Below are 10,883 nucleotides of genomic sequence, written 5' to 3'. Positions count from 1 at the left end.
GTGGTTAAAATATTGTAGCAATTCACAATGATGTTTGACCAGATGTTGTCCAGTTTTGCTGGTACTAAGTTTTACCAAACACAGGCTACTGTAGGGCATAACCCATGGCAAAACAAGTCTTTTCCTTATTAGTGCTACACATACTCCATTATCTCCAACCTGCTAGCCAGCCGATCTTGGTGCTGGACAACCCCCCTTTCTCTGAGCAACAGCTGAACTCGAAACACCACCTCACCCAGTCTCTCCAGAAAGCTATAGGGGCCACCCCATTGACTTTCCAGTTTTAGCCATTTGCCTCTCTTCTTCTGGGGGATATACACCCAGACCAGCTGTGACCAGGGGAGTAGGAGGTGGAGTCCAAAGCAGCAGATCAGTGCACCATCAAGACAAGGGGAAAGTGGGCATCCCATTCTTGTTGATGTTTGGCTATCACAATGGCCAGCTACTTGTGCCAGTTTACAGTTAAATCAACTCTCAACCAGCCCATCAGTCAGAGGGTGGATGGGTGTGGTGCAGTGGTGTCAAAAGTACTGACTTTCTGTATTTGAGTAAAAGTAAGTTACTTGTGCAAAAAACGACTTTGGTAAAAGTAGAAGTAGTCATTCAAATAAGTACTCAAGTAAAATTTTAAAAAAGTACAGGCTCTGAAATGTACTTTATGAGTAAAAGTAAAAAGTATTTTTACCAGACATTTCTGTGTAAAGCCAACTGTAACCTCACACATCATATTTCACATCAAGTTAACCCCTCAACCTTTCTTCCTCTTTTCCACCATCTTCTCCTTCCCTTCCCTCTGTTTACCCATTTCTTACCTTAAAGTTCCTTCCATCTCCACACAAAAAGAAAAATGTGTGATCAGAAAACTATTAAAAACAACCTAGAGTCTTAAGTTGAGTTTTACTTCAAAGGAGAACTTTTTATTAGTATATTATGCCCATGGTTGCTGTGAGTCAAAACACAAAACAAGGTTTACTTTTGAGAAATGAAACATGACCATGAACACTCTTCATGAATGCAGGTTATCTAGATGCTCCCTAGCAGCATTGCACACTGTACGACTCTTTCCCCGCTCCCCTCCCCACATACCTGCAGCAAACAGAAATTATATTCAGTGCAAACAAACAAATGTATTCAGTGTCTAAAACAGAATTGAGGTAGAACTCCTGTGTAGTGTCTTGTCCCTGAGTTGAGTGGCGATTGATATGCGCTCAAGGTACAGTATACTCTAACCATCTCAGCCAGCCTAAAACAGACTGAACAGATTCTAATCTGCTGCTCTCACCTAACAGACACACTTTCCCCTTAATGCCCCCAAAAAGGTTTAATTAATCCCTAGCAGAAGCTGGTTCTCAAAGTTCTTTGACCAAATGCGTGCCCTTTTTGCGCAGAAAATCATCCCTGCAGTGCTAAAAAGGCTCTCACACGCAGCTGAAGCAGGTAGTGGTGTGTTGAGCTCGAGAGACAAGTTGCACACTGCTGGGTAAAATTTGAGGACGTGCACTATGTTGTTTGGGTAGGCAAGGTAGGACTAAAGCTGCTTGGTGTTGTCATGTGCACTGGCCCGGTTGAGGGGGTAAAAGAAGTCATCCTCGTCTGAAGACTGGGAAGTGTCACCTGTACGCACTATGGGTTGATCCTTCAGATGGCTTCTGATGTAGTCAAGGCCTATGGAATTATAAAACAAAAGAGTTAGCTTCCCCATAAACACCACTGTTAATACCTAGATTTATAGATCATGAAATTAGACAATGTTTTCATGCTGAAATGTTTTGATAATTACTGAATTTTCTGTGCAATATAAGAGAATTAGTAAAGGACTGTTTTCACAATAACAAGAGTTACACTGACATTGTAAGAAAAATCCCCACTATATACTGTAAATGACAAAAGCTTACCACTCTTCAGGATGCCTTCATCACTTGTTCAGCCAGTCCTGAACTTGGGGACAAATATGGCTGCAGCAATTAGCTCTGGATCACGGAGCATCTGTCCAAAACGGTTTTGAAGTGCTGCTTCAAGAGCATCCACCAAAGGCCTACAGTACCTGGAGGATCTGCGGACCTTCTAAAGCTTATCCTTGAGACAGAAGTAGACAAAAATGCAAATACAGTCAAATACTTGGTCAAAGGAGAATACAAAAAGTTTTGGGTCTCATGCAAGGACCACGGTGGGTCCGTGGCTCAATTGCCAAATAAATGCAGGACCTTTTTTTTCCGAGAAAGGAAAGCATTTACTTTTGATACGGCCATGGGTGAGCTGGACCTAGAATATCGGCTTCATCTGGCTCGTCCGTCTGTGTCGAGTTTACGTCGCTGACCACCGCGTGGTTATTATCACTCTCCTCTGCGTCGCTCATAACGCTGTCATGGAAAAATGCCTCTCGTCTGCAGCTTGCCGCTTTGCTTAAACGTGTATGGTGGCTAGTATTGTTTTTCCGGGTTAATAGCCAATGAAATCGCACAATGTTCACCGAGAGCCAATCACAGGCCGGACTGTAGGCGAGACCATGAGTAATGCTTCCTATGATTGGCGCAGGAACGAGCCACCGCGGCTTTTTTCCGCGTTGGATTATTATTATTATTATTATGATTACATTACATTATTTGAGTCGTTGTCAATCATTGAAACTAAAGTAACGAGGCTGTTTGAAAAAGTGGTGAGTAAAAAGTACAGATACTTGTGTTAAAATGTAGCGGATAAAAGTAAAAAGTACTTTGCCAAAAAAAATAAAAGTGCGTGAAACAATACTTCGTTACGTAACGAAAGTAAAAATACTTCGTTCCTTGACACCTCTGGGGTCCGTTTCACAAAGCAAGTTCATCAAACCTTGAGTTGAATCCTGATCTCCGAGTTGATCTACCCTAAGATAGAAAACTCAAAATTTTCGGTTTCAGAACAGCGGATTTGAATCAGTTTGATCAACTCGGAGTAGGTTCACCTGGGGTAAAGCGCGATCACGACAACTCTAAAAGCCAGCATAAATGGAGCCCCGATTCACCGAGTCACCATGGCGACGGGGAAGCGGAGAGCTTCGTTTTTCACGTCAGTGGAGTTGGAAATCTTGATGCGATCATATGAAGAGTTCCAACACGCGTTAAAAAGAAGTCCAACACCGATGTAGCTGCAAAAGAGAGAGAGATGGCGTGGAAGAAAATTGCTGCTCGGGTCAATGCATAAGTTTAAATGTAGTCCTTTGCAATCATGATTATTACGGAGGAGCTGCTTACATGGTAGCGCATTAATTTATATCGTTTTGATGCAATACCGCGGGGAGAAACGCACTTGGCAGCAACTTAAAATGAAGCATAAAAACATCATTCAAACAGCTCAGACCATCTCATGGGGTACCCCATGTTCTGCATTGTAAATTAAATATTAAATGGCTGTTTGACTGTGTATGATAGTTGTTTTATCCCCAACATAATGCTGGTTTCATACACAAATGTCTTTTCATCGATGTCATGTTCTGTTAAATGATTAAGCCTATTTAAACTAACACAGGCTTCTACTCAGCCCACAGAAAGAAGGCAAATGCCTGTAAAATGGGTGGTGGCCCAGCACCACCACCTCTAACAGAGGTACAGGAGCTGGCCCTCAGCCAGAGTGTAGGAAGGCCAGTGGTGCTGAGGGAGTTAGAACCCAACCCCCAAGACACCAGTGCCTTCATAAAATGTATTTTATATATATATTTATATATATATATATATATATATATATATATATATATATATACACATAGAGAGAGAGCATGAGATGACATGAGAGCATGACGTGTGACGTTTGTATGTATATATGTATATATATATATATATATATATAGAGAGAGAGAGATAGATTAGATAGATGTATATATAGATATAGATAGATAGATAGATAGATAGATAGATAGATAGATAGATATATGACGTGAGAGACCTTTGTCCTCGGGATCATCAAGAAAAGGACATGCCGTGTTAGTTGAAAAACTCGCCAAAACTCACCTGCTGATGAATGAATGCGGAAATCAAATGGAGAATGTGGCTCTGAAAGTGGGCGGAGACAGCGAGAAACTCAAGATTCATTGACAAAAACATGGTCCCGACCAGGTTAGTTTCATCGCGTCTGTTACCGCGGTAACTGACCGAGAGCTTAAGTTATTGCTGTCTGTGAAACAGGCTAGAGTTAACCCTCTTTCTCTAGTTTGAGTTACCTCCCTTTGTGAAACGGAAAACTCTGTGTTTTCCTTGTTTCAGGGTTAATAGACCCCGAGTTTTCACTAAACCTGCTTTGTGAACGGGCCCCTGGTCGACTACCACACTCCTTCAATGAATTTACACCCAACAATCCTCCATGAGTAAGCACATCCTGCAACTAAAACCTTCCTTTTACAGGCAGGAATGTTTAGCAGATCCAGGCTCAATGGGGACGGCCTTCTGCTTTGAGCAGTTGGGGGGAATAGAGCAGGGCAGAGACCAAGACAGATAATGGAGGAAGACTTATATATAGAAGGAAAGAGAGGGACACAGAGAAAGAGAAGAGACTGATGGACTGTAACGAAGAGGACTTTGTTACTGAGGTCAGAGGTGAAGAAGACTTTGCCACATCAAATGGACTGATTTGATCATTTAGGTTAAAATGGGTAAACATGGGCAGTGTTACTCAAATAGGGGCACAACACACTTTGATAAGTGATTCAGCACTTTATTAGCAGAGATTTGCACACAATAATTTGCACAGAGCGTATTTGCACATTGAATGGTTTAGCATTTTTGTACTTGGGGATACCTGTGACAGGATTGAATAGGTTTGTGGTTCCTGGAGAGGGGGGAGTCCGGTGGTTTTTGGTTTCCTCCACCCGTAAAAGAGTGTGCCCAATATAATTGATTAGAAGTGAGTGGGTACTGTGAGGAATCAGTTAACTTGAAATGGTTCTCCTGTTGTAATGTTGGTAGAAAGTGCTAATCAGTGAATGTATCTATGGGTGTGTGTAAAGACTTACCTGGCTGCGTCCGAATTGCCAAGTAGGTCGGATCATAGGTTGCAGAGTTGGTCGTAGGCTGTCCGAAACCAAAACTGGCGCGAGTAGCGACCAACGTCACAACCTAAATTCCAGCCTAAACACGCCCACATTGTAGGTCGGTTCAGGTGCATCCTACAGAGCTACCTATGGCCCACAATGCACCGCAGACTTCTTCTTCGTCCCCTAAAAACTTGTGGAGGCGCAAGCCAAGTTTGCGCCACCAACAGTCACCCTTTCTTATGCAACACGAACGCCGGCTTGCTGCAGCGTTAAAGCCATGGAGGAACAGCAGGTGCAGGCAGGACCGTCACAGTACAGATGTAAGTTGCAACGAATTAACTCTCTCATCAATCTGCAGTCATGTCGCAATTACTGGTTGTCATATTTGCATCACTCAAGAGTCAACTTACTTGGGTAGAAATATGCCTACTCAGTGCACGCCAGTACTTGGTAGCACAACTACCAAGCTTTTTAATCATCACATGGGGGAAAAATGCGAAATGTAATTGTACTGCGACATGGCATCCTTGAAAAGCACTACAGAGAGCTAATGATAAACAGTCCATCACCCTTACAAATGCCATTCCAACTTTCCAGCTGACAAACTATTATGTAAAATGACTTAGGGGACAGGGGGCAGACCCAAACAGGTCTGCCAGTCAGGTCACTGCCTGCACCACCTTTTTGCCAAGTTTTCAATTCCAGTAGGTCAGCCGAAAGATATAATCACTCCAGTGTGTCCTGGTTCAGCCACAAGGCCTCCTCCCAGCCGGACATGCCTGGAAAACCTCCCCAGGGGGGTGTCAAGGAGGCATTCTAACCAGATGCCTGAACCACCTCAACTAACTCCTCTCGACATGGAGGAGCAGTGGCTCTACTCTAAGTCCCTCCCAAATGACTGAGCTTCTCACTGTATCTCTAAGGTAGAGCCTAGCCACCCTGCGGAGGACACTCATTTCGGCAGCTAATATTCGCGATCTTGTTCTTTCAGTCATTACCCACCGCGAATGCCGCCCCAATCCGCCTGTCAATCTCCCACTCCATCCCACCCTCACTTATGAACAAGACCCCGAGATATTTAAACTCCTCCACCAGAGGCAGCCCCCCCCCCCGACCTGGAGTGGGCAAACCACCCTTTTCTGGCTGAGGACCATGGCCTCAGACTTGGAGGTGCTGATTCTCATGCCAGCTGCTTCACATTTGACTGCGAACTGTCCCAGCAAGAACTGGAGGTCATGGCTTGATGGAGCCAAGAGGACCACATCATCTGCAAAAGGCATAGACGACATCCTCCCACCACCAAACCCGACCCCATGAACCACCCGGCTGTGCCTAGAAATTCTGTCCATACAAGTTATGAACAGAACCAGTGACAAAGGGCAGCCTTGGTGGAGTCCAACCCTCACCGGGAACAAGTCCAACTCACTGCCGCGAACACGAACCACACTCTCACACCTCCGGTACAAAGACTGAATGGCCCTTTGTAAGGGGCCATCCACCCAGCCGCGTCGCCAGACATATTATACTAGGGCACGTGCCCATGTATAGATCTGTAGTGCCCCGGTAAAAAAAAAAAAAAAAAAGTCAATAATTTTTTTTTCAAAATCTGTTGTTTTAAATCTGCATATTCTACTTCAGCACACATAATAATCATTAGGGTAATTTAGACTACTTTTATCGCAACATAAACATGCCCACATGGCTAAATAAGCGACTTCGACTGTGAGAGAGTGAGAGAGCAAGAGAATAAGAGTTAGGTAGAGTGAGCGAGCGAGAGAGGGAGAGAGAGAGAGAGCGCCGCAGCCGAGCTGAAGTGATGACACAGCGAGATTGAGCAGGTAATTTAGACACCAACTTGTTGAAAACTGTAGCCTATATTATTTAGATCTTTTTTTAATTTCATTTGAACTCTTATTCTTAGATGGATATCAGAATGTTATTTGCCCGTAGCAGGGACATAACAGTGAAGAATGAAAGAGGTAAGTGAAGACCAAGCTAGCCAAACTGATAACCACGCTAAGTTAGCTAAATTTATTTCTTGTATCAAAAACAATCATGGTTATTTGCTGTAGATTGAGGAATTTGTAGTGAGTCATGAAAAAATATGTTAGTTATGGTCATAATGGTCTGCAGGGGGAAGTCAGTAGGTTGAATCAAGCACAGATATTTAGAGAAGACTAGATACGTCAGCGCGCTGTAGCGGCCGGCTAGATCATGTCATGTTCCCTACCTTGACACAGCTCATTCAGATCTCTCTGACCATTCCAGTGTCCAGCTGCACTGCTGAAAGGACATTCAGTGTGCTGAGACGGCTCCACACTTGGCTGAGGAGCACAATGGGTCAGGAAAGGCTTCACCATCTTGCCATTTTGTCAGTGGAGAGTGAGGAACTTTGCAAGTTAAGCCATAGCCAAGTGATTGACAACTTTGCGCAAATGAAGACAAGACGATACACCTTGCTTCCCAAAAAATAATTCCTTTCTTCCTTCCCTTCATTCACTATCTTAGAAAATGTTCTCATGCTCCAGAAAAATAACTACTACAACAAAAAGAATGTTCAATAAATATTTCTTACTGCAACAAAAAGAATGTTCAATAAATATTTCTTACTACAACAAAAGGAATGTTCAATAAATATTTCTTACTACAACAAAAGGAATGTTCAATAAATATTTCTTAAAGATTCATTTCTCTTTAATTTTTGCTTTAATCAGTTATGGATTAAATTGCTTATGACAGGCCTAATGTGTAAAAATCTATACCTTTTTTCCATGTTATCATTCCTACACGACACACTCTAAATACATAGTCTCATATGATCAAATAGTGAATTTACAGGATACTGAATTGTAATTTTCTTCTGCACTTTGCATGCTCTCATTAATTTTTTGTGCCCCAGGAGTGCCCCTGTACACTATTAGGTCTAGTGACGCCCCTGCATCCACCCCCATACTCCCGGAGTACATGCTCCTGGGAACAAGGTCATAAACCTTCTCCAGATCCACAAAACACATGTGGACTGGTTGGGCAAATCTCCATGCCCCCTCCAGCACCCTAGCGAGGGTGAAGAGCTTATCCACAGTCCCACGGCTGGGATGAAAACCACACTGCTCCTCCTCAATCTGAGGTTCGACTGTCGCCCTGACCCTCCTCTCCAGTACCCTGGCATAGACCTTTCCAGGGAGGCTGAGGAGTGTGATCCCCTGATAGTTGGAACACACCCTCTGGTCCCCTTTCTTAAAGATGGGGACCCCCTGTTTGCCACTCCACGCAATGTTGCAGAGACGTGTCAACCAACACACTAACGACCTAGGATGTCCTGGTGCCACATGCACCGATGCACGTCCCCGCCGGAGAGGTAACGTTCCATGTTCCAAAAGCCAGCTTCCATGCCTGGGGATCAGACAGCCAAGGCCCCCGCCTTGAACCACATAGCACTGGACCCTTCTGGTTCCTCCTACGGTTGGTGGGTCCACAGGAGGTCAAGTCCATGTATCCCTTTCGGGCTAGGCCCAGCCAGACCCCGTGGACTAAGGCCCGGCCACCAGGCACTCGCCATCGAGCCCCTACCCCGGGGCTGGCTCCAGGACTAGGCCCCAGTGCCCCTTCGGGCTGGGTACACAAACTCCTAGATTTATCTTCCATGTGGGGTCTGTTGAACCGTTCTTTGTCTGGCCCTTCACCTCGGATGAGTTAGCCTTGGGTGACCCTACCAGGGACAAAATGCTCCAGACAGCATAGGTCCTAGGGTCACTAGGGCACTCAAACTCCACCATCAAGCTAAGGAGATGGTTCCAGGAGGAGAATTTGGCTGACCAGTCGAAAACAACTCTGATTTTTTTCAGGCTTGCAGGGGTGGTACACCCTGTCGTGAGGGATGTACCATGTATTTCCCTCCTTAGGTGAGCAGTTTGTTTCTTCTGCATCGCTGTCCTTGAAGATTCCATCCATGAACTTCACGTAGTATTTTTTGTACTTTGTACTTTCTTGTCCAGTTTCCTCTTTAGATGCCTCACTCGGACGGCAGCGAGGTACTTGTTGTTTGGGAGCTGGGGATGCTGTCGGAAGGGTAGAGGCATCTCCAGGTGTCCTTTCTCATTATGGCAAGGCAAGGCAACACAAAAAGAACCAACAAAAAGAAAAAAACTTTTCAGGCCCCGGCCAAGCAGTGAGCAACAGAGAGTCTGGGATGTGGCCCAGGGGCCAAGCAGCAAGGCACAGGGAGTCTGGGGGGCAGCCCAGGAGGCCTTGAAGACCACGGAGGGGCGCCAGCCAGGACCCTCTGTGGTGAAGCAGGAGTAGCACCCACCAGGACCCTCGGCACCAGGACAGGAATGCCGCCATCCAGGACCCTCGGCAGTGAAGCAGGAGTGGCGTCCACCAGGACAGGAGTGATGCCCGCTAGGACCCTCGGCGTCGGAACAGGTGTGGCACCCAACAGGACCCTTGCAGTAAAACAGGAGTCGCTGCACCTACACAAGTTTGTGTTTAACAGTGGAGAAGTTTTAGACTCTATCCCAGAGGGTGAAGGTGCTACTGTAGTGAATGACGTTGACCTGAACTACAGTGAGATTCCGATGCAGAGTGTACTAGGAGTCAAGTGCAACGTAGAGACAGACACATTCTCATACGTCATCACAGTGAAAAGACAGCCACACAGCGAGGAATCCTATCAGCAGTCGCAAGTGTGTATGACCCTCTAGGATTTCTCTCCCTCGACATCCTGATTGGGAAAAGAGTGCTGCAAGACATGTGCAAGCAAGGAGTCGGATGGGATGATTGTCTTACCCCAGAACTGCAGCCAACGTGGGAAGCATGTCTCTGTGACATGGAGAATCTCCTAAAACTCCATATTCTAAGATGCTTCATCCCTGAGAACCTTGGAGCGATCCAGAAAATCGATTTACATCATTTCTCAGACACGAGCAACAATGCTGGACAGTCTTTGTACATCAGGATTGTTGCTGAAGAATATGTGCATTGTGCACTGGTCATGGGTAAAGGCACGGTGGGACCCATCAACATCGTGACCATACAATGTCTCGAGCTCACCACAGCGAGAGTCTCTGCTGCAGGAGGAAAACTTCTGAGAGAAGTGTATGATCTAAAGATCAACCTGGAATTATTCTGGACCGACTCACAGGTGGTGTTCAGTTATGTATATCAAGAATGAGGCGCTTCCATGTGTTCGTCGCAAACCGAGTCCAGATAATAAGAGACACCACAGATCCTAACCAGTGGTTCTACATCTAAACAAGACAAAATCCAGCCGACCATGCATCTAGGGCCTCAAGGTGGCAGACTTGTGTGGATCAAACTGCCTGACAGCTCCCAACTCCTGCTTCACTGCTGAGGGTCCTGAGATAGAAATTAAATAACAATCCCTAGAGCCTCTGCTTGATGACTTAGATCTCAAAGTCCTCAAAAGCGTCTGAAAGTGAAAACTTCCTTACGTTCCTTCCTAACGCCTTAAGATTTTCATAGCAATCAGAGGAGCGGTGAGACAAATCAGATGTGACAGAGGGGGCAAGAAATGACTTACAAAAGAGTCTAAAGGAATTGGACAGGGATAGGATCACAAACTATCTTGTAAAGAAACAGTGTGACCTCCTGATAAATGAAGCAAGCCACATGGGAAGCGTGAGGGGACGCCAGATATGGACAGTCAGGAGTGTGATGAGCTCTGTCCTGACACAAGCTACAGAAAGACTGGATGACATCTCATTGAGGACATTCTTCTATGAGGCCATGTCGATTGTGAACAATTGCCCCCTCACAACAGATACAATCAATGATCCCAAGAGCATTTAACTGCTGACACTGAATTACTTCCTCACTATGAAGACCTCTGTGCCCCTCCCACCTCCCACCTCCTGGCAACTTT

At 45.3% G+C, this 10,883-nt stretch overlaps 2 long non-coding RNA genes across 3 annotated transcripts; one reads left to right on the top strand and one right to left on the bottom strand.

Moving 5' to 3' along the window:
• Positions 1–940: 940 nt before the first annotated feature.
• Positions 941–2,901, bottom strand: LOC147246171 (uncharacterized). Its single transcript, XR_015109886.1, has 3 exons — positions 2,235–2,901; positions 1,896–2,076; positions 941–1,665 (listed from the first exon to the last, which is right to left on the bottom strand). It is a non-coding gene; the product is annotated as an uncharacterized LOC147246171 (long non-coding RNA).
• On the top strand, positions 2,603–7,644 carry LOC147246170 (uncharacterized). 2 transcript variants are annotated; one of them, XR_015109888.1, is made up of 3 exons: positions 2,603–2,656; positions 6,921–6,978; positions 7,268–7,644. It is a non-coding gene; the product is annotated as an uncharacterized LOC147246170 (long non-coding RNA). The 2 variants fall into 2 exon arrangements; XR_015109887.1 differs by lacking the exon at positions 2,603–2,656 and adding an exon at positions 6,305–6,837.
• The last annotated feature ends 3,239 nt before the right edge of the window (positions 7,645–10,883 follow it).

The sequence above is a fragment of the Aulostomus chinensis genome, chromosome 17, assembly GCF_037954235.1.
Source record: "Aulostomus chinensis isolate RoL2024-O1b breed Wild chromosome 17, RoL_Achi_v1.0, whole genome shotgun sequence".
Taxonomy (NCBI): Eukaryota; Metazoa; Chordata; class Actinopteri; order Syngnathiformes; family Aulostomidae; genus Aulostomus; species Aulostomus chinensis.
Note: the sequence above shows the minus strand (reverse complement) of the source record. Positions and strands in the feature narration are given on the sequence as shown.